At 45.9% G+C, this 15,098-nt stretch overlaps 9 non-coding genes and 2 pseudogenes across 9 annotated transcripts; all 11 read left to right on the plus strand.

Moving 5' to 3' along the window:
* Window positions 1-986: 986 nt before the first annotated feature.
* On the plus strand, window positions 987-1,062 carry LOC141230131 (U2 spliceosomal RNA; annotated as a pseudogene).
* A 443-nt stretch (window positions 1,063-1,505) lies between these two features.
* Window positions 1,506-1,699, plus strand: LOC141230119 (U2 spliceosomal RNA). The gene has a single exon (XR_012296683.1). It is a non-coding gene; the product is annotated as a U2 spliceosomal RNA (small nuclear RNA).
* A 1,115-nt stretch (window positions 1,700-2,814) lies between these two features.
* LOC141230095 (U2 spliceosomal RNA) lies at window positions 2,815-3,005 on the plus strand. The gene has a single exon (XR_012296659.1). It is a non-coding gene; the product is annotated as a U2 spliceosomal RNA (small nuclear RNA).
* A 1,115-nt stretch (window positions 3,006-4,120) lies between these two features.
* LOC141230096 (U2 spliceosomal RNA) lies at window positions 4,121-4,311 on the plus strand. The gene has a single exon (XR_012296660.1). It is a non-coding gene; the product is annotated as a U2 spliceosomal RNA (small nuclear RNA).
* Window positions 4,312-5,426: 1,115 nt separating this feature from the next.
* Window positions 5,427-5,617, plus strand: LOC141230111 (U2 spliceosomal RNA). The gene has a single exon (XR_012296675.1). It is a non-coding gene; the product is annotated as a U2 spliceosomal RNA (small nuclear RNA).
* A 1,115-nt stretch (window positions 5,618-6,732) lies between these two features.
* Window positions 6,733-6,923, plus strand: LOC141230097 (U2 spliceosomal RNA). The gene has a single exon (XR_012296661.1). It is a non-coding gene; the product is annotated as a U2 spliceosomal RNA (small nuclear RNA).
* Window positions 6,924-8,038: 1,115 nt separating this feature from the next.
* LOC141230098 (U2 spliceosomal RNA) lies at window positions 8,039-8,229 on the plus strand. The gene has a single exon (XR_012296662.1). It is a non-coding gene; the product is annotated as a U2 spliceosomal RNA (small nuclear RNA).
* Window positions 8,230-9,344: 1,115 nt separating this feature from the next.
* On the plus strand, window positions 9,345-9,535 carry LOC141230099 (U2 spliceosomal RNA). Its single transcript, XR_012296663.1, has one exon. It is a non-coding gene; the product is annotated as a U2 spliceosomal RNA (small nuclear RNA).
* Window positions 9,536-10,650: 1,115 nt separating this feature from the next.
* On the plus strand, window positions 10,651-10,841 carry LOC141230100 (U2 spliceosomal RNA). The gene has a single exon (XR_012296664.1). It is a non-coding gene; the product is annotated as a U2 spliceosomal RNA (small nuclear RNA).
* Window positions 10,842-11,956: 1,115 nt separating this feature from the next.
* On the plus strand, window positions 11,957-12,072 carry LOC141230079 (U2 spliceosomal RNA; annotated as a pseudogene).
* A 524-nt stretch (window positions 12,073-12,596) lies between these two features.
* LOC141230116 (U2 spliceosomal RNA) lies at window positions 12,597-12,779 on the plus strand. The gene has a single exon (XR_012296680.1). It is a non-coding gene; the product is annotated as a U2 spliceosomal RNA (small nuclear RNA).
* The last annotated feature ends 2,319 nt before the right edge of the window (window positions 12,780-15,098 follow it).

Raw genomic sequence — 15,098 nt, forward strand, 5'->3', positions numbered from 1 at the left:
TCAAAGTTGCAGAAGCCAGATTACAAGCTCATTTTGGTTCAACTTCAGCAACTGTGCATTGCATTGCCATGTAATGTGAAGCAATGCTATCTTTCTAGCTCTCCCTTTTTACTTCCTTTTGGATAAACAGACATATTAGGCAAGCATTTTGGAGCTTTCACCTAAATAACTACAGGTGGTGAGATAAGCTGCACAATATAATTGACCTTTCAGTATATTGTTGCACACACACCATCTATTTAGCAAATGCCCTTGTTATCAACAGCAGCCTTTTAAACTCACCTGAGCTAACAGGTATGTGCGCTGGTTACTCTGCTGCGCTTAAAATTTCTTTTTTGGTTTGCTACAATGCCTTTTCTGAAACGTTGTCTCCTTCTGCTGGAACACTGACTTCTTTCATTTAATGCCTGCAGACTATAAAAGAGAACCCAACCCAAAAAGTTTGGTTGATTAGTCTGTGGCATTCTGTTAAACTGTTGCTTATGGCGGTCTCTGTGAGCTTCTCAGCGACATTCAGCCAGCCAGGTATCCTGCCTGCAGTAGATGGAATGTGGCAATGGAACGCTGGCTGCGCGTGTCATAATAGGCTCTGAGCCTTTATATACCTGTGCACAGCAGCAGCCACCTTCAGTCTGCTGCTGGACAGCCAGCAGCAGCAGCAGGAGAGGTATGTAATCAGGAGCCCTCCTGCTAAGGGTAGACAGCTGCTCGTTCCACCCCACCCCCCGCCTTAATTGGTTCTCCTCCCTTCCAACGGTGTTGAGGCGGGTGGGAACAGCAGGGGGTGAAGGTGCTGTGTTTAAAGAGGTGGAGTTATGCAGATCTAAAACGCGTGGATTGCAGCAGCAGCAAGCCGAAAAGTGCAGGCATGTAAGGGATCTAGAGGTTGACAACATGTCTTCTTAACGGGAGTCCAGGAGCTCATCTCCACAAATGGACTTTTCAGGATCCTTGGGTGGCTCCGTAGTTTGAAACCAATTCTGGTTATCGCTTCTCGGCCTTTTGGCTAAGATCAAGTGTAGTATCTGTTCTAACCCTGGGGTTCATACCGTCGGAGCCATCCAGGAGGCTTGGCGCCTTATGAACTGCTTCAAGGATGCCGTTTGGGTCGCCAGGAACCGGCTCATCTTGAGGAGGGAGAGGATGTCCATCCAGGACTGCCGCAGGCTGATCCACAGCCTGCTCAGAGACTATTCCATCATGGACGGTCCGGAGGACGAGGACGAGGACTAAACCCCTCCTCCCCCTCTCCCCTTATGTGTCTTGTCTTTCAATAAAGCTTCGGGCCTGTGATTTTCCCCTCCCCATCCCCTTTTTCCCAATCCCCATCCCTTATCACGGTTCGTCGTACTGTATTGATTGACATGCTTTTTCTTTCAGATTAAGTGTTTTGTGTAGCATAGGGGTGTGATGTGTCTAGTTAGTGCGTCGTATCCTCATGCTATGTAAATATGATGTAGAATTCTGTGTGTACTGGGCTGCGGCACTGTACACTGTCTGTTAACTTATTTTTTGTGCTAATAAAAGATATATTCAATCAAAAAAATCTGTTCTTATCAGTTTAATATCTGATACGTCCCCTATCTGGGGACCATATATTAAATGGATTTTTAGAACAGGGAGATGGAAAAAGAGCTTGCTCTGTCCACTCCACGCATTGACCTGGTATTGCAGTATCTCCAGGACCGGTGCACCCCTTCTTTAATGCAGTTTCTAAAATCAGAAAGAATTGAATTCAATGTTTTTTGTTCATTTTGCTTGTTTGTCGGATTTTGGGATGGACTCTTTGGCTTTGCTTTTCTTCTCCTCATTGGATTTTTCATGTTCAAAGTTGCAGAAGCCAGATTACAAGCTCATTTTGGTTCAACTTCAGCAACTGTGCATTGCATTGCCATGTAATGTGATGCAATGCTATCTTTCTAGCTCTCCCTTTTTACTTCCTTTTGGATAAACAGACATATTAGGCAAGCATTTTGGAGCTTTCACCTAAATAACTACAGGTGGTGAGATAAGCTGCACAATATAATTGACCTTTCAGTATATTGTTGCACACACACCATCTATTTAGCAAATGCCCTTGTTATCAACAGCAGCCTTTTAAACTCACCTGAGCTAACAGGTATGTGCGCTGGTTACTCTGCTGCGCTTAAAATTTCTTTTTTGGTTTGCTACAATGCCTTTTCTGAAACGTTGTCTCCTTCTGCTGGAACACTGACTTCTTTCATTTAATGCCTGCAGACTATAAAAGAGAACCCAACCCAAAAAGTTTGGTTGATTAGTCTGTGGCATTCTGTTAAACTGTTGCTTATGGCGGTCTCTGTGAGCTTCTCAGCGACATTCAGCCAGCCAGGTATCCTGCCTGCAGTAGATGGAATGTGGCAATGGAACGCTGGCTGCGCGTGTCATAATAGGCTCTGAGCCTTTATATACCTGTGCACAGCAGCAGCCACCTTCAGTCTGCTGCTGGACAGCCAGCAGCAGCAGCAGCAGGAGAGGTATGTAATCAGGAGCCCTCCTGCTAAGGGTAGACAGCTGCTCGTTCCACCCCACCCCCCGCCTTAATTGGTTCTCCTCCCTTCCAACGGTGTTGAGGCGGGTGGGAACAGCAGGGGGTGAAGGTGCTGTGTTTAAAGAGGTGGAGTTATGCAGATCTAAAACGCGTGGATTGCAGCAGCAGCAAGCCGAAAAGTGCAGGCATGTAAGGGATCTAGAGGTTGACAACATGTCTTCTTAACGGGAGTCCAGGAGCTCATCTCCACAAATGGACTTTTCAGGATCCTTGGGTGGCTCTGTAGTTTGAAACCAATTCTGGTTATCGCTTCTCGGCCTTTTGGCTAAGATCAAGTGTAGTATCTGTTCTTATCAGTTTAATATCTGATACGTCCCCTATCTGGGGACCATATATTAAATGGATTTTTAGAACAGGGAGATGGAAAAAGAGCTTGCTCTGTCCACTCCACGCATTGACCTGGTATTGCAGTATCTCCAGGACCGGTGCACCCCTTCTTTAATGCAGTTTCTAAAATCAGAAAGAATTGAATTCAATGTTTTTTGTTCATTTTGCTTGTTTGTCGGATTTTGGGATGGACTCTTTGGCTTTGCTTTTCTTCTCCTCATTGGATTTTTCATGTTCAAAGTTGCAGAAGCCAGATTACAAGCTCATTTTGGTTCAACTTCAGCAACTGTGCATTGCATTGCCATGTAATGTGATGCAATGCTATCTTTCTAGCTCTCCCTTTTTACTTCCTTTTGGATAAACAGACATATTAGGCAAGCATTTTGGAGCTTTCACCTAAATAACTACAGGTGGTGAGATAAGCTGCACAATATAATTGACCTTTCAGTATATTGTTGCACACACACCATCTATTTAGCAAATGCCCTTGTTATCAACAGCAGCCTTTTAAACTCACCTGAGCTAACAGGTATGTGCGCTGGTTACTCTGCTGCGCTTAAAATTTCTTTTTTGGTTTGCTACAATGCCTTTTCTGAAACGTTGTCTCCTTCTGCTGGAACACTGACTTCTTTCATTTAATGCCTGCAGACTATAAAAGAGAACCCAACCCAAAAAGTTTGGTTGATTAGTCTGTGGCATTCTGTTAAACTGTTGCTTATGGCGGTCTCTGTGAGCTTCTCAGCGACATTCAGCCAGCCAGGTATCCTGCCTGCAGTAGATGGAATGTGGCAATGGAACGCTGGCTGCGCGTGTCATAATAGGCTCTGAGCCTTTATATACCTGTGCACAGCAGCAGCCACCTTCAGTCTGCTGCTGGACAGCCAGCAGCAGCAGCAGCAGGAGAGGTATGTAATCAGGAGCCCTCCTGCTAAGGGTAGACAGCTGCTCGTTCCACCCCACTCCCCGCCTTAATTGGTTCTCCTCCCTTCCAACGGTGTTGAGGCGGGTGGGAACAGCAGGGGGTGAAGGTGCTGTGTTTAAAGAGGTGGAGTTATGCAGATCTAAAACGCGTGGATTGCAGCAGCAGCAAGCCGAAAAGTGCAGGCATGTAAGGGATCTAGAGGTTGACAACATGTCTTCTTAACGGGAGTCCAGGAGCTCATCTCCACAAATGGACTTTTCAGGATCCTTGGGTGGCTCCGTAGTTTGAAACCAATTCTGGTTATCGCTTCTCGGCCTTTTGGCTAAGATCAAGTGTAGTATCTGTTCTTATCAGTTTAATATCTGATACGTCCCCTATCTGGGGACCATATATTAAATGGATTTTTAGAACAGGGAGATGGAAAAAGAGCTTGCTCTGTCCACTCCACGCATTGACCTGGTATTGCAGTATCTCCAGGACCGGTGCACCCCTTCTTTAATGCAGTTTCTAAAATCAGAAAGAATTGAATTCAATGTTTTTTGTTCATTTTGCTTGTTTGTCGGATTTTGGGATGGACTCTTTGGCTTTGCTTTTCTTCTCCTCATTGGATTTTTCATGTTCAAAGTTGCAGAAGCCAGATTACAAGCTCATTTTGGTTCAACTTCAGCAACTGTGCATTGCATTGCCATGTAATGTGAAGCAATGCTATCTTTCTAGCTCTCCCTTTTTACTTCCTTTTGGATAAACAGACATATTAGGCAAGCATTTTGGAGCTTTCACCTAAATAACTACAGGTGGTGAGATAAGCTGCACAATATAATTGACCTTTCAGTATATTGTTGCACACACACCATCTATTTAGCAAATGCCCTTGTTATCAACAGCAGCCTTTTAAACTCACCTGAGCTAACAGGTATGTGCGCTGGTTACTCTGCTGCGCTTAAAATTTCTTTTTTGGTTTGCTACAATGCCTTTTCTGAAACGTTGTCTCCTTCTGCTGGAACACTGACTTCTTTCATTTAATGCCTGCAGACTATAAAAGAGAACCCAACCCAAAAAGTTTGGTTGATTAGTCTGTGGCATTCTGTTAAACTGTTGCTTATGGCGGTCTCTGTGAGCTTCTCAGCGACATTCAGCCAGCCAGGTATCCTGCCTGCAGTAGATGGAATGTGGCAATGGAACGCTGGCTGCGCGTGTCATAATAGGCTCTGAGCCTTTATATACCTGTGCACAGCAGCAGCCACCTTCAGTCTGCTGCTGGACAGCCAGCAGCAGCAGCAGCAGGAGAGGTATGTAATCAGGAGCCCTCCTGCTAAGGTTAGACAGCTGCTCGTTCCACCCCACCCCCCGCCTTAATTGGTTCTCCTCCCTTCCAACGGTGTTGAGGCGGGTGGGAACAGCAGGGGGTGAAGGTGCTGTGTTTAAAGAGGTGGAGTTATGCAGATCTAAAACGCGTGGATTGCAGCAGCAGCAAGCCGAAAAGTGCAGGCATGTAAGGGATCTAGAGGTTGACAACATGTCTTCTTAATGGGAGTCCAGGAGCTCATCTCCACAAATGGACTTTTCAGGATCCTTGGGTGGCTCCGTAGTTTGAAACCAATTCTGGTTATCGCTTCTCGGCCTTTTGGCTAAGATCAAGTGTAGTATCTGTTCTTATCAGTTTAATATCTGATACGTCCCCTATCTGGGGACCATATATTAAATGGATTTTTAGAACAGGGAGATGGAAAAAGAGCTTGCTCTGTCCACTCCACGCATTTACCTGGTATTGCAGTATCTCCAGGACCGGTGCACCCCTTCTTTAATGCAGTTTCTAAAATCAGAAAGAATTGAATTCAATGTTTTTTGTTCATTTTGCTTGTTTGTCGGATTTTGGGATGGACTCTTTGGCTTTGCTTTTCTTCTCCTCATTGGATTTTTCATGTTCAAAGTTGCAGAAGCCAGATTACAAGCTCATTTTGGTTCAACTTCAGCAACTGTGCATTGCATTGCCATGTAATGTGATGCAATGCTATCTTTCTAGCTCTCCCTTTTTACTTCCTTTTGGATAAACAGACATATTAGGCGAGCATTTTGGAGCTTTCACCTAAATAACTACAGGTGGTGAGATAAGCTGCACAATATAATTGACCTTTCAGTATATTGTTGCACACACACCATCTATTTAGCAAATGCCCTTGTTATCAACAGCAGCCTTTTAAACTCACCTGAGCTAACAGGTATGTGCGCTGGTTACTCTGCTGCGCTTAAAATTTCTTTTTTGGTTTGCTACAATGCCTTTTCTGAAACGTTGTCTCCTTCTGCTGGAACACTGACTTCTTTCATTTAATGCCTGCAGACTATAAAAGAGAACCCAACCCAAAAAGTTTGGTTGATTAGTCTGTGGCATTCTGTTAAACTGTTGCTTATGGCGGTCTCTGTGAGCTTCTCAGCGACATTCAGCCAGCCAGGTATCCTGCCTGCAGTAGATGGAATGTGGCAATGGAACGCTGGCTGCGCGTGTCATAATAGGCTCTGAGCCTTTATATACCTGTGCACAGCAGCAGCCACCTTCAGTCTGCTGCTGGACAGCCAGCAGCAGCAGCAGCAGGAGAGGTATGTAATCAGGAGCCCTCCTGCTAAGGGTAGACAGCTGCTCGTTCCACCCCACCCCCCGCCTTAATTGGTTCTCCTCCCTTCCAACGGTGTTGAGGCGGGTGGGAACAGCAGGGGGTGAAGGTGCTGTGTTTAAAGAGGTGGAGTTATGCAGATCTAAAACGCGTGGATTGCAGCAGCAGCAAGCCGAAAAGTGCAGGCATGTAAGGGATCTAGAGGTTGACAACATGTCTTCTTAACGGGAGTCCAGGAGCTCATCTCCACAAATGGACTTTTCAGGATCCTTGGGTGGCTCTGTAGTTTGAAACCAATTCTGGTTATCGCTTCTCGGCCTTTTGGCTAAGATCAAGTGTAGTATCTGTTCTTATCAGTTTAATATCTGATACGTCCCCTATCTGGGGACCATATATTAAATGGATTTTTAGAACAGGGAGATGGAAAAAGAGCTTGCTCTGTCCACTCCACGCATTGACCTGGTATTGCAGTATCTCCAGGACCGGTGCACCCCTTCTTTAATGCAGTTTCTAAAATCAGAAAGAATTGAATTCAATGTTTTTTGTTCATTTTGCTTGTTTGTCGGATTTTGGGATGGACTCTTTGGCTTTGCTTTTCTTCTCCTCATTGGATTTTTCATGTTCAAAGTTGCAGAAGCCAGATTACAAGCTCATTTTGGTTCAACTTCAGCAACTGTGCATTGCATTGCCATGTAATGTGATGCAATGCTATCTTTCTAGCTCTCCCTTTTTACTTCCTTTTGGATAAACAGACATATTAGGCGAGCATTTTGGAGCTTTCACCTAAATAACTACAGGTGGTGAGATAAGCTGCACAATATAATTGACCTTTCAGTATATTGTTGCACACACACCATCTATTTAGCAAATGCCCTTGTTATCAACAGCAGCCTTTTAAACTCACCTGAGCTAACAGGTATGTGCGCTGGTTACTCTGCTGCGCTTAAAATTTCTTTTTTGGTTTGCTACAATGCCTTTTCTGAAACGTTGTCTCCTTCTGCTGGAACACTGACTTCTTTCATTTAATGCCTGCAGACTATAAAAGAGAACCCAACCCAAAAAGTTTGGTTGATTAGTCTGTGGCATTCTGTTAAACTGTTGCTTATGGCGGTCTCTGTGAGCTTCTCAGCGACATTCAGCCAGCCAGGTATCCTGCCTGCAGTAGATGGAATGTGGCAATGGAACGCTGGCTGCGCGTGTCATAATAGGCTCTGAGCCTTTATATACCTGTGCACAGCAGCAGTCACCTTCAGTCTGCTGCTGGACAGCCAGCAGCAGCAGCAGCAGGAGAGGTATGTAATCAGGAGCCCTCCTGCTAAGGGTAGACAGCTGCTCGTTCCACCCCACCCCCCGCCTTAATTGGTTCTCCTCCCTTCCAACGGTGTTGAGGCGGGTGGGAACAGCAGGGGGTGAAGGTGCTGTGTTTAAAGAGGTGGAGTTATGCAGATCTAAAACGCGTGGATTGCAGCAGCAGCAAGCCGAAAAGTGCAGGCATGTAAGGGATCTAGAGGTTGACAACATGTCTTCTTAACGGGAGTCCAGGAGCTCATCTCCACAAATGGACTTTTCAGGATCCTTGGGTGGCTCTGTAGTTTGAAACCAATTCTGGTTATCGCTTCTCGGCCTTTTGGCTAAGATCAAGTGTAGTATCTGTTCTTATCAGTTTAATATCTGATACGTCCCCTATCTGGGGACCATATATTAAATGGATTTTTAGAACAGGGAGATGGAAAAAGAGCTTGCTCTGTCCACTCCACGCATTGACCTGGTATTGCAGTATCTCCAGGACCGGTGCACCCCTTCTTTAATGCAGTTTCTAAAATCAGAAAGAATTGAATTCAATGTTTTTTGTTCATTTTGCTTGTTTGTCGGATTTTGGGATGGACTCTTTGGCTTTGCTTTTCTTCTCCTCATTGGATTTTTCATGTTCAAAGTTGCAGAAGCCAGATTACAAGCTCATTTTGGTTCAACTTCAGCAACTGTGCATTGCATTGCCATGTAATGTGATGCAATGCTATCTTTCTAGCTCTCCCTTTTTACTTCCTTTTGGATAAACAGACATATTAGGCGAGCATTTTGGAGCTTTCACCTAAATAACTACAGGTGGTGAGATAAGCTGCACAATATAATTGACCTTTCAGTATATTGTTGCACACACACCATCTATTTAGCAAATGCCCTTGTTATCAACAGCAGCCTTTTAAACTCACCTGAGCTAACAGGTATGTGCGCTGGTTACTCTGCTGCGCTTAAAATTTCTTTTTTGGTTTGCTACAATGCCTTTTCTGAAACGTTGTCTCCTTCTGCTGGAACACTGACTTCTTTCATTTAATGCCTGCAGACTATAAAAGAGAACCCAACCCAAAAAGTTTGGTTGATTAGTCTGTGGCATTCTGTTAAACTGTTGCTTATGGCGGTCTCTGTGAGCTTCTCAGCGACATTCAGCCAGCCAGGTATCCTGCCTGCAGTAGATGGAATGTGGCAATGGAACGCTGGCTGCGCGTGTCATAATAGGCTCTGAGCCTTTATATACCTGTGCACAGCAGCAGCCACCTTCAGTCTGCTGCTGGACAGCCAGCAGCAGCAGCAGCAGGAGAGGTATGTAATCAGGAGCCCTCCTGCTAAGGGTAGACAGCTGCTCGTTCCACCCCACCCCCCGCCTTAATTGGTTCTCCTCCCTTCCAACGGTGTTGAGGCGGGTGGGAACAGCAGGGGGTGAAGGTGCTGTGTTTAAAGAGGTGGAGTTATGCAGATCTAAAACGCGTGGATTGCAGCAGCAGCAAGCCGAAAAGTGCAGGCATGTAAGGGATCTAGAGGTTGACAACATGTCTTCTTAACGGGAGTCCAGGAGCTCATCTCCACAAATGGACTTTTCAGGATCCTTGGGTGGCTCCGTAGTTTGAAACCAATTCTGGTTATCGCTTCTCGGCCTTTTGGCTAAGATCAAGTGTAGTATCTGTTCTTATCAGTTTAATATCTGATACGTCCCCTATCTGGGGACCATATATTAAATGGATTTTTAGAACAGGGAGATGGAAAAAGAGCTTGCTCTGTCCACTCCACGCATTGACCTGGTATTGCAGTATCTCCAGGACCGGTGCACCCCTTCTTTAATGCAGTTTCTAAAATCAGAAAGAATTGAATTCAATGTTTTTTGTTCATTTTGCTTGTTTGTCGGATTTTGGGATGGACTCTTTGGCTTTGCTTTTCTTCTCCTCATTGGATTTTTCATGTTCAAAGTTGCAGAAGCCAGATTACAAGCTCATTTTGGTTCAACTTCAGCAACTGTGCATTGCATTGCCATGTAATGTGATGCAATGCTATCTTTCTAGCTCTCCCTTTTTACTTCCTTTTGGATAAACAGACATATTAGGCAAGCATTTTGGAGCTTTCACCTAAATAACTACAGGTGGTGAGATAAGCTGCACAATATAATTGACCTTTCAGTATATTGTTGCACACACACCATCTATTTAGCAAATGCCCTTGTTATCAACAGCAGCCTTTTAAACTCACCTGAGCTAACAGGTATGTGCGCTGGTTACTCTGCTGCGCTTAAAATTTCTTTTTTGGTTTGCTACAATGCCTTTTCTGAAACGTTGTCTCCTTCTGCTGGAACACTGACTTCTTTCATTTAATGCCTGCAGACTATAAAAGAGAACCCAACCCAAAAAGTTTGGTTGATTAGTCTGTGGCATTCTGTTAAACTGTTGCTTATGGCGGTCTCTGTGAGCTTCTCAGCGACATTCAGCCAGCCAGGTATCCTGCCTGCAGTAGATGGAATGTGGCAATGGAACGCTGGCTGCGCGTGTCATAATAGGCTCTGAGCCTTTATATACCTGTGCACAGCAGCAGCCACCTTCAGTCTGCTGCTGGAAAGCCAGCAGCAGCAGCAGCAGGAGAGGTATGTAATCAGGAGCCCTCCTGCTAAGGGTAGACAGCTGCTCGTTCCACCCCACCCCCCGCCTTAATTGGTTCTCCTCCCTTCCAACGGTGTTGAGGCGGGTGGGAACAGCAGGGGGTGAAGGTGCTGTGTTTAAAGAGGTGGAGTTATGCAGATCTAAAACGCGTGGATTGCAGCAGCAGCAAGCCGAAAAGTGCAGGCATGTAAGGGATCTAGAGGTTGACAACATGTCTTCTTAACGGGAGTCCAGGAGCTCATCTCCACAAATGGACTTTTCAGGATCCTTGGGTGGCTCCGTAGTTTGAAACCAATTCTGGTTATCGCTTCTCGGCCTTTTGGCTAAGATCAAGTGTAGTATCTGTTCTTATCAGTTTAATATCTGATACGTCCCCTATCTGGGGACCATATATTAAATGGATTTTTAGAACAGGGAGATGGAAAAAGAGCTTGCTCTGTCCACTCCACGCATTGACCTGGTATTGCAGTATCTCCAGGACCGGTGCACCCCTTCTTTAATGCAGTTTCTAAAATCAGAAAGAATTGAATTCAATGTTTTTTGTTCATTTTGCTTGTTTGTCGGATTTTGGGATGGACTCTTTGGCTTTGCTTTTCTTCTCCTCATTGGATTTTTCATGTTCAAAGTTGCAGAAGCCAGATTACAAGCTCATTTTGGTTCAACTTCAGCAACTGTGCATTGCATTGCCATGTAATGTGATGCAATGCTATCTTTCTAGCTCTCCCTTTTTACTTCCTTTTGGATAAACAGACATATTAGGCAAGCATTTTGGAGCTTTCACCTAAATAACTACAGGTGGTGAGATAAGCTGCACAATATAATTGACCTTTCAGTATATTGTTGCACACACACCATCTATTTAGCAAATGCCCTTGTTATCAACAGCAGCCTTTTAAACTCACCTGAGCTAACAGGTATGTGCGCTGGTTACTCTGCTGCGCTTAAAATTTCTTTTTTGGTTTGCTACAATGCCTTTTCTGAAACGTTGTCTCCTTCTGCTGGAACACTGCCTTCTTTCATTTAATGCCTGCAGACTATAAAAGAGAACCCAACCCAAAAAGTTTGGTTGATTAGTCTGTGGCATTCTGTTAAACTGTTGCTTATGGCGGTCTCTGTGAGCTTCTCAGCGACATTCAGCCAGCCAGGTATCCTGCCTGCAGTAGATGGAATGTGGCATTGGAACGCTGGCTGCGCGTGTCATAATAGGCTCTGAGCCTTTATATACCTGTGCACAGCAGCAGCCACCTTCAGTCTGCTGCTGGACAGCCAGCAGCAGCAGCAGCAGGAGAGGTATGTAATCAGGAGCCCTCCTGCTAAGGGTAGACAGCTGCTCGTTCCACCCCACCCCCCGCCTTAATTGGTTCTCCTCCCTTCCAACGGTGTTGAGGCGGGTGGGAACAGCAGGGGGTGAAGGTGCTGTGTTTAAAGAGGTGGAGTTATGCAGATCTAAAACGCGTGGATTGCAGCAGCAGCAAGCCGAAAAGTGCAGGCATGTAAGGGATCTAGAGGTTGACAACATGTCTTCTTAACGGGAGTCCAGGAGCTCATCTCCACAAATGGACTTTTCAGGATCCTTGGGTGGCTCCGTAGTTTGAAACCAATTCTGGTTATCGCTTCTCGGCCTTTTGGCTAAGATCAAGTGTAGTATCTTTTGAAAAGGCAGTTTTGTCCTTGGGCTGCCCTAGTAAATTGATGCATATTACACACTGGTTTGGTGCACTTGTTAGTACGCCAGGTGGCTCATAGAGTTATCTGATGGAAAACATGGCCCTCCAGGATCGAAGTCACTAGGCTGGGTAAGTGTGAGGGCTTTGGAGCAATGTGCCCCAGGAGTAGGCGCCCTGGTGGGAGTCCAAGCTTACTGTGACTGGGAACCCCAGAAAGACTTGGCTTCGTAGCACGCCGCACCTTTGCCAATCATACTTTCTGAGCAACCCCCCCTATTCCTGGCCTCCGGGCTAGGAAGGGGTATTTTTATAAACCCGGTCGGAGGTCCGGTCAGCTTTGGGCTGAGAAACCAACACAGGCTCCAGCTCCACTAGGGTGGCAGCCTAGATGGAAGCTGGGAGCACGAAAACGGCTCTTCTCCGGCTTCGGCTAGGGAGAGCATCGGAGATCCCTGACCCTCGCTGTGGCCTTCTGGCTCGGAGGGATGGGGATGGTTTATTGGGGACCCTCTCCTCCGGGAAGGGTCCACATGAATCCTCGCCTCGTACGCTGTTTTGGTGTGACTTCGGTCACATTTTTCAGTGCCTTGGATGCAGCTTCAATCAAAAAAATCTGTTCTTATCAGTTTAATATCTGATACGTCCCCTATCTGGGGACCATATATTAAATGGATTTTTAGAACAGGGAGATGGAAAAAGAGCTTGCTCTGTCCACTCCACGCATTGACCTGGTATTGCAGTATCTCCAGGACCGGTGCACCCCTTCTTTAATGCAGTTTCTAAAATCAGAAAGAATTGAATTCAATGTTTTTTGTTCATTTTGCTTGTTTGTCGGATTTTGGGATGGACTCTTTGGCTTTGCTTTTCTTCTCCTCATTGGATTTTTCATGTTCAAAGTTGCAGAAGCCAGATTACAAGCTCATTTTGGTTCAACTTCAGCAACTGTGCATTGCATTGCCATGTAATGTGATGCAATGCTATCTTTCTAGCTCTCCCTTTTTACTTCCTTTTGGATAAACAGACATATTAGGCAAGCATTTTGGAGCTTTCACCTAAATAACTACAGGTGGTGAGATAAGCTGCACAATATAATTGACCTTTCAGTATATTGTTGCACACACACCATCTATTTAGCAAATGCCCTTGTTATCAACAGCAGCCTTTTAAACTCACCTGAGCTAACAGGTATGTGCGCTGGTTACTCTGCTGCGCTTAAAATTTCTTTTTTGGTTTGCTACAATGCCTTTTCTGAAACGTTGTCTCCTTCTGCTGGAACACTGACTTCTTTCATTTAATGCCTGCAGACTATAAAAGAGAACCCAACCCAAAAAGTTTGGTTGATTAGTCTGTGGCATTCTGTTAAACTGTTGCTTATGGCGGTCTCTGTGAGCTTCTCAGCGACATTCAGCCAGCCAGGTATCCTGCCTGCAGTAGATGGAATGTGGCAATGGAACGCTGGCTGCGCGTGTCATAATAGGCTCTGAGCCTTTATATACCTGTGCACAGCAGCAGCCACCTTCAGTCTGCTGCTGGACAGCCAGCAGCAGCAGGAGAGGTATGTAATCAGGAGCCCTCCTGCTAAGGGTAGACAGCTGCTCGTTCCACCCCACCCCCCGCCTTAATTGGTTCTCCTCCCTTCCAACGGTGTTGAGGCGGGTGGGAACAGCAGGGGGTGAAGGTGCTGTGTTTAAAGAGGTGGAGTTATGCAGATCTAAAACGCGTGGATTGCAGCAGCAGCAAGCCGAAAAGTGCAGGCATGTAAGGGATCTAGAGGTTGACAACATGTCTTCTTAACGGGAGTCCAGGAGCTCATCTCCACAAATGGACTTTTCAGGATCCTTGGGTGGCTCCGTAGTTTGAAACCAATTCTGGTTATCGCTTCTCGGCCTTTTGGCTCAGATCAAGTGTCTGGACATCAGGTTCCTTGAGTGCTAGCCCTCGGCCTTCCAGCATCGCCACTCCGGTGGCTTAAGCTGGATGCTGCTATAGGGGGAGAGTGAGGAGGAAACGGGAAGGCGATTTCCGTGGCTGACTATGGGAGTCAAGCTGAAATTTGCTGGGACCGGGGACCCCCGGGTCAAGAATGGATTTCGCATTGAGATTTCCGAGGAGAAGAAGGGACATTTTTCCATGTCCTACCTGGTGAATGCCATCTTCTATGAAGCATTGAAGATTAAGAAGTCGGACATTCTTTGCCTGCAGGAATTTAGAAGTCATGGAAGGTATGTGCTGGTTCTTTCTACTATGGCTGCTTGCCAAAATCTTTATAGAACCTTGAAAGGCCATACTGAGAACTCCCTCCTAGATGGACTCACTTTTACTGTCCTCTATTCAAAGGGGGATGTTCCTGTTGTTGTGTTTATGCACAATCCCTTTATCCCCCAGGAGGACATTACTGTATTCTTGAGGAGGCATTGTACTTATGTGCATTTTTCCCACAAGATCTCGAATGAAGAAGGCTTGTGGACTGGCAAATACAAGTACTTTGTTCGTTTTGCTACAGACCCCGAGGGGCCAGGGGGCATACATTATCCTCCTATGAGTTTCTCTATTGGGAGAGACACTGGTTTCTTGTACTTTCCTGATGCTCCTTTTTTCTGCAGAAGATGTAACAAGTATGGTCATGTCCAGGAGTCCTGCAGGTATCCGCCAACCTGCAGGAGGTGTAACACGTCTGGTCATATGGCGAAAGACTGCAAGAACCAGGTAAAGTGTGATGCTTGTGGTGAGGAGGGGCATGTTCTTAGGCAGTGTCAAGCTGGAACCACTCCTAAGTCTTTTGCTCAAGTGGTCGCGGAGGGGCCTGCTGTTCCTTCGACTTCTACTAGGGTTCCACAAGGTCCCCTTCCGGATGTCGGGGAGGCAACTGCTCCCCAAGAGGAAGAGGATGGCACTCAGATGGACGACATATTTGAAGATGCCCAGCTTCAGCCTCCTGCGTCAGGAGGCTTTGACATGGTGATTCCAGAGGTGATGTCACCTTTCCCTCCCCAGTTTGGTGTCCGTGGTGAGGGGGAAATGGACTTGTCCAATTCTCCTGTCATATCTTGGTGCAATACTGCTTCAGAGGAGATCGGGGGCGGT

Source organism: Phyllobates terribilis, unplaced genomic scaffold, assembly GCF_046119375.1.
Source record: "Phyllobates terribilis strain yellow unplaced genomic scaffold, ASM4611937v1 Scaffold_498__1_contigs__length_1317049, whole genome shotgun sequence".
Classification (NCBI taxonomy): domain Eukaryota; kingdom Metazoa; phylum Chordata; class Amphibia; order Anura; family Dendrobatidae; genus Phyllobates; species Phyllobates terribilis.